The sequence below is a fragment of the Passer montanus genome, unplaced genomic scaffold (assembly GCF_014805655.1).
Source record: "Passer montanus isolate IOZ18808 unplaced genomic scaffold, ASM1480565v1 scaffold156, whole genome shotgun sequence".
Lineage (NCBI taxonomy): Eukaryota > Metazoa > Chordata > Aves > Passeriformes > Passeridae > Passer > Passer montanus.
This window is the reverse complement of record NW_024362716.1, coordinates 422479-434807: the sequence shown is the minus strand read 5'-3', so window position 1 is coordinate 434807 and position 12329 is coordinate 422479. Positions and strand designations below refer to the sequence as shown.

The 12329-nt window shown below is 49.0% G+C and overlaps 1 protein-coding gene across 6 annotated transcripts in view; it reads right to left on the bottom strand.

The window, feature by feature from the left end:
* The window catches only part of CRTC1 (CREB regulated transcription coactivator 1), a 41719-nt gene that overhangs the window by 29114 nt on the left and 276 nt on the right, over positions 1 to 12329 (bottom strand). The gene's annotated exons all lie outside the window — the stretch shown is intronic.

Genomic DNA, 12329 nt, shown 5'->3' with positions numbered 1-12329 from the left:
GGAAAACCAAGGAAAAGGGAATTTCTGTTCATTCTGTTAATTCCAGCAGCTGCCAGTGCCTCTCCACATGCCCAAGCTGAAAATTAAAATTAAACTGAGCAGACACAAAGCTCTGAGCACAGGACAAGTTCAGGGGCAGAGGATTTGGTTTTAGGTCCCAAACTGTTCCCACCTCAGGGAAATGGGAATAATCCCAGCAGGGGAATTCTGGAAAGGCTCTCCTGGGACTCCTCAGTCCTGCCCTGCAGGTTCCACTCTCCATCAGCAACTCAAAGTCTGAGTGGAGCTCCAAGCCTGGAAAGTGGGGATAAATGAAAATATTCCAAATATTCCAGAGGCTCCCAGTCAGCCAGCAGCACCTCTGGATCCCACCTGGGGATAAATGAATTCAAATATCCTGCTGCTCCCAGAGGAGAGGAATGAAGGCTGGGAAGACTTTTGGACTCTTTAATCTCTATAATGCTTTTAGAGCTTGGGTGAATACTGATTGTTTTTATAATTTTATCATGTTTTGGATAATTTACTGCAAATAATTACAAATACTTCCATTATTTACATGTTACTGATATAAATTCACCCATGCTGTTATCAAATATTCAATAGGTGGCTGAAGAGATGGATTTGCAAGTTTAGCTTTTTATTTTAATTTCCCATGTAATTAAAAATTAATACTATGAAATCTAACAACAGCAATATTTTCACCTCAGCAGGCACCTGTAATGTAAATAATGGAGTTTATCTTCAATGCCCTGATAAACGAGGGAAATAAATCTTGTAGTGCAAAGCCACATGTTTGAAATTGTCTTTCGGAGCACCTCGGAGAAAGAAAAGGTGAGATAACAGCAAAGCACAGCTCCAGCTCTGTGCTAAACACCCTGATCCTCTGGGAAAGGCCTTGAGACTCAGGAGATAAAAATATCTGCAATTCAGCCAGGTGAGCAGGCTGCTGCCACTGGGAGATAGAAAGGGGCTCAGGGACCCCGACCAGGGCCTGTGAGAACACAGAGGAGCCCCTGGAACACCTCTCCAAAATGAAGGCAGAGCTGCCAAACGTGCTCTGCCAGGGAGGGGGTGATGGAGCAGCTCTTATCTCCAGCCTGGGACAACCCCAGGAAGGCACTCCACCTTACGGGTCTGGGACTCAACCCGGGCTTTTTTGGGGAATAATCAGCATTTCACGGGCACGAGGAAGCGGAACAGGACCCGGAGCAGCTCCCAGCCCCACCTGGGAGGATGGGGAGCAGCCGTGCCTCCCTGGGCCGGGCTCGCGCTCAGGAAGAGGCAGATTTGCACAGCCCCAGGTTTCCTGCAGCTCCCAGCCCTGCTCCAGAGGCGCAGCTGCTCCTCCCGGCAGGCAGGGAGAGGAAATGAAGGCTGAAGTTGAGAGGAAAGGGATAATCCACAGCGAGAGCAGCTGCTCTGCCTGCCCCTGGGACTCCAGAGACTCCAGCAGCAGCTCGGAACAAGATGTTTTGCAATGGTTTGGGGGGGGGTGTTTTGAATTTTCTGGGTGTTTTTGGTGTCGTGAAAGTGAAGATTTGAAGGCTGGCTCTGGGCAGAGGGGGGAGGACAAGCCCAGCAAAAGTTTCCCTTGTTTCTTCAAGGATCCTGGTGTCCTGGAGATGGATTCTGCAGGGAATGGGACGAGCAAAGCCAAAACAGGAAGCCAAATGTCTACTAGAAACCAAGTGAAAATTACCCCGAAAAACTGCAGACATATGGGCTGAACTGGATGTGACCCCAGGCTGTGGAACTGCTACATCATTGTTTACTCCTCCAGCACCACAACTGTCACTGCAGTCACTTCTAAGGATTTGTTCCATTATCCCATCCCGTGGCAGGACACAAACAGAGCTCCCAGGCCAAGCCAACGCAGCCAGGAAGAACAAAAATGCAGGAAAAGGCCAAAAAAAAAGCATTTTTGTTGCTTTTTTGGGTTCTTTTTTTTTTTTTTTTGAAGGGAAGGAAGCTGTTGTAATATCTTGGAATTTAGCAGCCAGAAAAGAGCAGCAGTTTTGTGTCTGCCACTGAGACACTTCCCAAGCAACTCCTTCCTCAGGCAGCCTTGAATTTCAGGGATTTTAATTTTCACCCCCAATGCACTAAAACGCCCAAATTTTCTCCAAAACTTCAAAACTTAACAACAAAACAGGAGGTGACACCTCCAAGGACCAGGGGCAAAGGGTTGTGCTGCTGCCTGGAATTGTTCCAGCTCCCACCAGCCCAGCACAGAGCAGAGGGGAAGCAAAATCCTCCTCTCCCATCTCCTGCAATGAAACAGGAGCTCCATGGAAAAACAAACTGGGATTCAGAACAAGGTGTTTTCGTTGTGGAAGCAATAAAAACTGCCAGGCACAGGGAAGGGCACAGCCAGGCAGCTGACTTGAGACTTTGTGAATCTGATTATTTTTAAGGTTACCTGATAGCACTGCCTCAATCCTGCACTTCCAGGGGCTTCCCAGGAAAATCCTGAGGGCTCAAAGGCTGCCACACCTGCAGGAGGCCCCTGCAGCTGCTGCAAAACCTCTCCAAAATGAAGGCAGAACTGCAAATTCTGTGCTCTGATAGAGGTTCTTATCTGCAGCCTGTGACAGCCCGAGGAAGGCATCCCACCCTCTGCATCTGGGACTCACACCACTCCCTTCTGCAGGCTGCATGGGGAGGCAAGGATCACTTCTTCCTCATTAACATCAAACTTTGGGCACTTGTGACTCCTGCAGAACAGGAGACAAAGCAAACCCAAAAACCAAGCCCAAAAAGCAACCCCAGAAAGGAGAGACACAGCCCTACCCCACAGCGCTGAGCTGCAACACAGCACTCACTACAAATCAACCTAAAATAAATTTATTTCTTTAGGGTCAACCTAAAATAAATTTATTGCAGACCATGCTCAGATAAAAGGGACCCATCAGGACCAAGTTAAAATGAATTGATCACAGAACAGGCTGGGTTAGAAGGGACCCATCAGGACCAAGCTAAAATGAATTTATTGCAGACTACACTGGAATAAAAGGGACCCATCAGGACCAGGTTAAAATGAATTTATTGCAGACTACACTGGAATAAAAGGGACCCATCAGGACCAAGCCCAGCTCCTGGCCCTGCCCAGGACACCCCAAGAACCCCAAGTCAGAATGCAATCCCAGTAATGCCCTGCTAAGAGCAGCAGAGCCCAGCCCAGTAAGGCCATTGATGAGAGCTGAGGTGTTATTGATCAGCAGAGAGGATCAGCTGAGCCCTGGCCAAGCCCCAGCGCTGCACTTTCAGCACTCCAAGAGAGCCAATTATTACTCATGAGTTCATGTTTTCTTCACCTTCCTGTTGAAGAGATTATTTAAGACCTCAAATCACTTAACTGGATTGTTTTGTCCTCTCATGAGTCATCTCCAAATTCCAAGGCCCCATTCGATTCTCCTGCAGGAGCTGCAAGCAGCTCCCCAGCCTGCCTGAGCCATAAAACCGTGAGGAAACGGGGCTGGAAAAATCACCCAGGCTCGCAGCTCTCCCCCAGCTGCCTCCTCCAATTGCTGTCAAAGTGGAGAGAGCTCACACCCCAGCACTATTTACAACCCCCAAAATCCACACTGCGCTCAAATCTTTTTTTTTTTTTGAAAAATAATTTTTTTACAAGATTTTTTTTTTTTCACAAGAAAAATAATTTTTTCTTTGTGAACCCAAAGAAAAGGAACCAGAAAGAGGAGGGAAGAGAAGAGGTAACAGCATTTAATGCTGTGATTATTTTTTATTCTTTATTTCTGTTTTATTTCTTTTCTGATCTTTGAACAGTGAAAACAGAGAAAAACTACACTTTTCTCCCCAAAATGAATGAACATAAATCACTGGGTGGTCGAGGGCAAAGAACCATGAGGAACCCACCTTGCAGGATTTAAATAAATAAACAAAGCCATCATAATAAAGAATTCAACTCAATGCACAGGCTGCGACTCGGCGTTTAAAAACACTTTGCTATTTCTGGTGAACAAAGGTTTACTGTTTAAAACTCCACAGTCACAACTGAGCAGCAAAAACAGGATACAGCAAAGTGGAGCCTTAAAATAGTGCCTATTCTTCTGAGCTGGGCTCTATCGGCGTGCGGGAGCCACGGCAGGCACCAGGGCTGAGCCGAGAGCTCTGCCAAACACAGGGCAGCCCTGGCACCCCTGGCAGCTCCTGGCAGCCCCTGGCAGCTCCTGGCAGCCCTGGCAGCTCCCAGGGCAGCCCCTGGCAGCTCCTGGCAGCCCTGGCAGCTCCCAGGGCAGCCCCTGGCAGCTCCTGGCACCCCTGGCAGCTCCCTCCCTGCCAGGCTGCCCCGAGTGGGTGATGCTGATAATTCAGCAGCAAGCAGAGGAGAGGGTTCCTGCCTGGAGCCTGTTGATTGTTTGATAGCCAGAAGGGAAAGAATTCTTTTTGGTTATATTTAGATGGAGCTCGACACTCTCAAAGTTTTGTTTATTTGTGTGAGTGTATTAGCTAGCAGTGAATTGTGCAGAGAATTGGGAGGCAAGGATCACTTTTTCTCTGTTATCACCAAACTCTGGGCACTTGGTGACTCGTGGAGAGCACGAGACAAAGCAAACCCAGAAAGGAACCCCAAAAAGCAACCCCAAAAGGCAGAGCCACAGCCCTACCCCACACAGCTGAGGTGCAACACAGCACCAAGTACTACAAACCAAGCTAAAAATTAATTTCTCACAGAAAAGGCTGAGTTAAAAGGGACCTTCTTTTCTTAAAGCAAACATTCCTTCTGAGCAGGGATCTGATGGAGAATGCCAGGAAACAATCGTCCAGCTTCAACAAAAAGCTCCTCAACCATCCCCATTCCTCTATTGAAATGCCTCAGAAAAGCTGAAATAAAAGCAGAGATGCCCTCATTAAGTAAGATGAAAATAGCTTTTATGTTCCATTTTTTATTTTTAGCTAAAGAATGAAAATTCAGTTATGTAACCCTACAAGTTTCGTAAATTAGGAGCCAAGCAGGGCATGTTTGCACTCTTTGGGGTTCAGGGCCACCTCACTCTGCCCTCAGAGTGGCCAAAAGCTACAGAAAATTGTTTGTGGCTTGAAAATGTGGCATCAGCCAACCCTGCAGGTATCAAAAATAGCCAAAACATCATCAGAGTCCAAATTCTTCGAATGCAAGAGGCTCATTCAGCACAATCATCTCCCTGAACCAGAGGCAAATCTAATTACAAGGAGAAGGTCAATCAGACATTTGAATCCGAGCTGGCTGCTGGAAACTTGTGCAATATTTAAGGTATTAAATAAATATTAAATCAGATATTCTCTATCCCTCTTGCTGCCAGGAACACAATCCACACTGAGACTCTGCAAGGAATCAAAAAGTGAGAAGTCAGGGTGTGAAGCAATCCCTGCCTTCCCTTCTCCCACCGAGGTTTTTTATTCCTTTAATCCAGCTTACAGATGTTGAAATCCCACTTTGAGGCTCCAGAGCTGGAAAAATCTCCTGCACAGCTTCCCAAGCTGCTCCTCCAAGAGGTCTGAAGAGGCCCCATCCTGTCACCAACAACTGCTCCTCTGTCTGAGCTGGGAGCTATCACCATCTGCCTGGAAATTCATATCTTTGGGATATCAACTCCACTTCCCTCCCCTCCGAGACCTCGGCCGTCCAAGGAAAATAATATTCACATAAATAGTAATAGCTGGGTACCAAAATTAATTGCAAATTCATCTGGCAGAGCTGCAGTGTGCAGTTAACACATCTTACTGCTCTGGAGTGATAAGTAACCAGAGCAAAGCCACCAGCGAGCAGCTCAGCAGGGACAGCACAGAGGAGATTTTCCCAATCATCAGCAAAAGTGATAGACCAGGCAAAGAAGGAAAAGACACTCGCAGAAAATCTGCCTGTGAAGCAGAGACTTTCAGCCAGGGCTGGGGAATTGTTGCTGCAGCACTTCAGCCTCCTCCACTTCATTATTTAAGAGCTGTTTTTGTGGGTGTGTGGTGTTGTTGTTTGATTGCAAAGGATTGTTCTGGTACAAGGAGAAGAATTTTTAATTCCTGAGAAATAATTTGCAAAACAAGGCTGTTATCAACACTTGCTTACAACTTTATAATTTATAAAGTCCCAAGGAGATGAGGCCAAAACATAAAACATGAAATGATCAAGAGGGGCTGTCCAGGGCTCCACAAACACTGCTGGAGATCCTCACGGATCCTCATTCCTGGATTCCACTTCCAACACCACAAAACACAATCATCTCAACCAAATCAAAGCAACATTTTAAATATTAACTGCAGAGATGCTGATCATAAAGACTGACATCCAGCTGCCACCTGAAGCTGGTGGAATTCCAGACTGGTTTGGCTTGGAAGGGGCATTCAGGACCAGCCAGTGGCACCCCAGGCTGCTCCAGCCTGACCCTGCACAGCCCCAGGGATGGGGCAGCCCAGCCTTGGCACCACATCTGCTTCACAAAACGGGAGGAGGTGAGCCCAAAAGAGAACAAAGGTGAAGCAGCAGCGAGGTGACAGCTGGACACTGTCACAAAATGCACCCTGTTCCCAAAACACCCCGGTGATTTTGGACCTGCTGCTGTTCACTGCCTCACCCCGAGCCCTCAGGAGCCCCTCAGCTCCTCCAGCACGGCTACAAAAACACCGGGGCAGAATTCCAGCCAGCACACAGGAATGGTTTCAGACCAGAAAAGCTTATCTCCTTTACTTTTTTTCCAAGATACAGCCTTATATTTGCTGGAAAGTGCCTTGAAGTCTGCTCGAGTTTCAGATCCTGCATTAGGCACAAAAATATCGATGCCAGTGTGGAACAGAGCATCAGGGAGTGATCGATGCCATCGGGGCCAGGACCAAACTGCCCCTGCACTGCTCAAGAAAATGCTCCTCTGCAACCACAGAGGGATATTGGAGAACACAGATAAATATTTAGCCTTTAATACATTTTGGTTAAATCCCTATTGATCATTTTTGAGAGGATGTCTGGTTTTTCACAAATTAGTGTTTGATTACCCCGACAATGAAAGTGCTCAATAACACTCGGTAATTTCACACAATCCCAGACTGGTTTGGGCTGGAAGGACCTTAAAATCATCAAATTGCACCCCGTGCCACAGGCAGGGACAGCTTCCACTATCCCAGGCTGCTCCGAGCCCCTGGCCTGGACATTTCCAGGGATGGGAAATCCACAATTTATCTGAGCAACCCCTGCCAGGGCCTCCCCACCCTCACTGGGAGGGATTTCTTACAGAAAACTCCCACAGTGCAGGCAATCTGGGTCAGAACTCCCCAAAAGCCCCAAACCCATGGTTTGCTTTAATCTGGTCCAGCCCTGCTGTAGCCACACGTGGCCACACTGGACTGAACACAGTGCTGGACACAGGAGGGAAAACTCTCACTGAAAAGTGCCTGGTGCTGCTGCCTCAGCAGAGTCAGAGCTTGGATATTCCTGAAGTGCAGGAAGAGCTTCCCAACCAAAATCAATGCACTGATAAATTGGTTATAAAATGGAGAACAAGGTGTCAGGGAGAGGAGCAGGGGGATTTCAATAAACGTTGTTTCTGAGATAGTGAGAAAAATAAAAAGGCAGTTTACTTGATAAAAAATTAGATAAGAACCAATCTGATGGAGAAACCCAAGAGCAGGTAAAAATGGTTGCCAAGCCCACGTCCTCACACAAGCACAGCCACACTGGGCTTTCCAGGCCCTGGGGCTGCCCAGGCCCTGGGGCTGCCCAGGCCCTGGGGCTTCCCCTCCTTGTCCCCTTGCTGGGAGCAGCAGCTCCTTTTCCCTTCCACCTCACAGACCCCGAACATAGCTCACCCCAGGCCACACTGCTGAAATCATTTTTCAATACCAAATACTCCTGAAAATCACTCGGAGGCACAATTGCTGTGGCTGTGCTTTGTGGGGAGGAGTTTTGCTCACGCAGAGATGCTCTGGCCAGCACAGAACCCAGATTGACTCAGCACCAGCCCCTCCTGGCCCCGAGGCCTTTGGCACCTCTGGCACTTCCACAGCCACAGCTGGAACTCAAAGACTGCACCACAAATTTCAATTTCTGACTGATAAACCAAGAGATTCAGCGTCCACACCTCCCCCTTTCCAGTGTAACCACAGGCTCAGCTCCCCTCTGCAGCTTGTTTTGAGGGGAAAACCCCGAATCCACCCCAAAGAACTGGAAGAACTGACTGTACCTCACCTTGAGAACAAATGCTCTTCCTAAATGAGCACCTTCTATAAATGCAAATTACCACCCAGTGCTGCTGCTAAATAAAACCCAAGCAGCAGCAGGAGCTGAGTCCCACATGTTCACCCTGAGAATTACAACCAAACACCCGAAATGCAGCAGTTGTACAATTCAGCCTCACGTGCTCCCAGAGCCTTCCCAGCCCTGCTACACCATTAACGCCCAGGGATTTGGCCACTGCACACAGAAAGACTTTGTCCAACAGCAGCTGTGCTGTGTGGGAGTGATGGGACAATCAGTAAAAAAGTCATTGTCTCCTTAAAAAAAAACCAAATTCCAAAAATTCTAACAAAAGCTGCCTGGGTTTGCCAGAAGAAAGCTTGCCCTGCTCAGTGCAGTTTCCCAGGATGGCACAGCAGAGCTCTGTGTTTACCTTGGACAGCTCAGGCAGGCTGAGGGAAGCCAAGGGCTGCACAAGAACAGAGATTCTTTGTGCCCTGGCAGTCCCCTCTGCCTCTCACCCCTGATTTACAAACATTCCTTCCAAGAATGAAGGGCACTGCTGGCCCAGGCCGAGGTGCTGGCACCGGAGCACCCCGGGGCTCCACAGCCCTGCTCTGCTGGGGTCCTGCTCCCCAGGGCCAGAGAGAGGAACAGCTGGAGCTTGCCAGGCCGGGCCCCGGCAGGAATCCCTGCAGGGAAAGGGTGCTGGGTGCAGGAGGGTGCAGTGCCCGGGGTGGGGACAGGCTGGGGACAGGCTGGGGACGGGCTGGGGACGGGCTGGGGACAGGCTGGGCACGGGCTGGGCACGGGCCACAGGCCGGGCTGCGAGGGCTCTGCAGCCTCGGTGACCCTGGGATCACCAGAGAAGGAAATCCACCAGGGGTGAGCACAGGTGAAGCACAAAGCACTCATGTCTCGGTCTGGAAATGTGCAAACTATGGGAGAGTTAATGGAGAAAAAACTACCCCTTCAGCTTGGAAAATTCACCTTTGTGTTTGAGAGAAAGTCACTTTTGAGCTGAGCTGCCAGCTGGAAGCATCAATCTCTGTGCCAGGAGGGCTCAGCCCTGATTTTGATGCATTTCTTTAATATCTCTCAGACATTCAAAACCACTCTTACGTCACCAGGAATTTCTTTTGTATCACATTATTTAATAAAAACCTGCTGAAGACATCAGGAACCACTGCAGCTCTGTATCATCATCATCATCATCATTAGTGCTTCTCATTTTTAAAAGCAGATTAGCATTCCTGATTTAACTAAGCTTTTAAATACTGTTTTGCATATTATCTGCATCCAGCGCTGAGCTGGGGATGTACAAAGAGACATTCTGATCTCTTCTACAGGAACCAGAAAACCACTGAGTGCCTCATTCTTGAGCACAAATTCTGTGGCAGGGGGATGTGTGTGGGTTTTACACACACTCCATCACAAACTGTGGGGTTTTTACTTCGTTTTTATTTCAAATAAAAATCAAATCTAGGCTATTACAACATATTCCCCTTGACAAAATTAAACTACAACAGGATTTTGTATTGAAATTAGCCAGGTTTAAAATATAAACACGAACTTTTCACTTTGCATGGTTTTCAGGAACTCAACAAAAGCCACTCAGAACTTTGGATAACACCTAAAAATACACAGAGGGTGATGAAATTTTGCACAGTGTCCCCAAACATCACCATTAAGCTGGGTTTAATTCCCTGGGTTTGTTCCGGGACAGGTGGGGTGGGAGACTGCACCCACTGGCAGCTTTTGGAGTTTGGGGAGGTCTTTTTTTCCAAGGTAAGACTGCAAGGCCCATCAGAGGGAGCTCAAACACAGCTCTGGCTGAAATCCCTCAAAATTAAGTGACTTTAAGTCAATATTAAAATAAAAAAAACAATCCTGGAAACTTGAGAAAAGCTCCAACAAGAACAAGCCTTAAAATGCAGGTCACAAATTGTCTTTAAAAATCTTACATTTTTTAGCATTTCAACAGTCACATATTGAAGGGCTCAGCAGTATCTGCACGTTAATTTTTTGGTTAATTACAATTTGAAAGGGCAGCAGCAACATTGCATGAGTAAATAGCTGCATCAAAGCATCCCTGGGTGGAGAAATTGAGACAAGCCCTGGTAAACAAGCCCAGAAATCAGTGCAGTCCTGAAATTCCAAACCTTACAGAAAGAAGAAAAAAACGGGAAGGAGGAGAGCCACAAACAAAAACCAGGAGTCAGTGTCAGAGAAAAAAACCAAGAACTCCCCTGTGCTGTCCTCAGCCACTCTGTTACTATGGGGCTGGCAGCAAGCTCTGCATTATGAACACCAAGGTCCCACTCACAAGACAATTAAGCAGCTCCAGAGCTTGCATGGACCACCCACCCCCGCTCTGCAAGGTCTGCACAGAGCTGGAGTGCCAGCAATGCTCTGTGCCAGCTGCAAAGCAGCACTGCTGCTCCCCGCCACGGGGAGACCCCTGCAACACCCAGTTTCTTCTTTCTCAAATGATTTTGGGGGTTTTTGGTGAGGGGAGTAAAGGAGGGCGTGGAAGAATTTAAAAATCTCACACGGATCCAGCATCGTAAGTAGGTGGAAGATGACCAGGGCAGAAAGGAAGTTCAGAATTTCTGCCTCTGCTCTGAGCAGGAACCAACAATAAAGCAGACAAGATGGTAAACATTGCAAAAAGACAATTACTAATAATGAAAAGGCAACAGAAATGTTGGGCTGCTTCCACCAACTGAGTAAGGCGTTTTCAAACTGACAGCAACGTGCTGCTTGCCAAATGAAAATGAGAGCAAACAGCAAAGTTGTGCTTAACCCCTTTTTGCTTTTATGCCGCATTTTAAACCCCGATGAAATCATGGAATTTGAAAGAAAAAGTCTACAAAGGAGACATTTTACTCAGCTCTCTGGTCAGTGTTTCCATCACTTCAGTACCCAGAATGCTCAGAAAAGTTATTCATCTTGGGTTCTTTCCTCAAAACCCGGTTCTTGAAAGTGTGATGGGTTTCCAAGAGCAAAACCTGGGCTGGGAGCGCTCAGGTGTGGGAGAAAATTAAATGGGATTCAGAAATGAATCTGGATATTGACTCCTCCTGCAGAAGGTGAGAGCTCAACGTGTGAGTTAATTGAAGGACAACCTGTAATTGCAGACTGCAAGAAGTCCCTCAGGAACACCCAGCTCTGGAGTGGCAGCAGGGACTGACCACTGAAGGCAAAATCCCAAGGGATACCGAGCCACACAAGATGATTCCAGTGACTACAGACACCTCCACATCATCCTCACTCTGGTGCCAGCTAACTCCAGCAGGAACATCCAACATCCAGGTGAGCAGGAGCTCCAGCCCCACACCTTCCCAGGCAGGTGCCTGTCCTTTCCATCCAACCAGCAGCACCACCAATTCAAAACAAATATTTACCCTCTCCTGACACACAGGAATAAAAGGGAACCTCCTCCTGCAAATCCACCCGTGCGCTCTGTTGTTCTTGCAAAGCTTCCGCCGCAAACAGGCTCGTAAATCGTCTTGAAACAGTTAAAAACAGAACACTGACACAAGCAGGTGAGACAAGAACACAACAGCCCCGAGATCCCTGAATCTGGACCAGGAAAGGCATCTCGCATTGGTTACGCCGGCGATTTCTGCTGATGGGCTTTGCAGAGACATCACCAGCCAAGGGAGCCCTTGCAAGTGCAGCAATTTGCACCTACGACAAGCGGAGCGTAACGGGAACAGCAGCGGCCACGGCGAGCCCGGCGGCTCGGGGATGCTCCGGGGGGCTCCGGGGGACCCCAGCCCGCCGCGCCCCGGCTCAGGCAGCACGAACAAACCGCGACCCCTGCCCGGAGCCGGAGCGCCCGCAGCCCCCGGCCTGTGCCGGTGCGGGGATGGCTCCGGGCGGGCCCGGAGGAACGGGATCCCTCAGAGCCGGGCCCGTCCCGGGCTGATGCAATGGGCATCTCCCCGCGGCAAAGCAGCCGCGATCGCCCTCCCTCCGAGCCGGGCCTGTCCCGCTGCGGGGAACCGGGACCCCCCCTCAGGGGACTCGGGCTGCCCCCGCCGCAGCCCCCTCCCCGCCGGGCCCGCGCCGTGATGCCGCTGCCCGGGGCCTCCCCCCGCGGCAGGTGTCGGCCTCCGGAGGATGCTGCGGGCCCGGTGGGCGGCGCGGGCCGGGCCCGGTG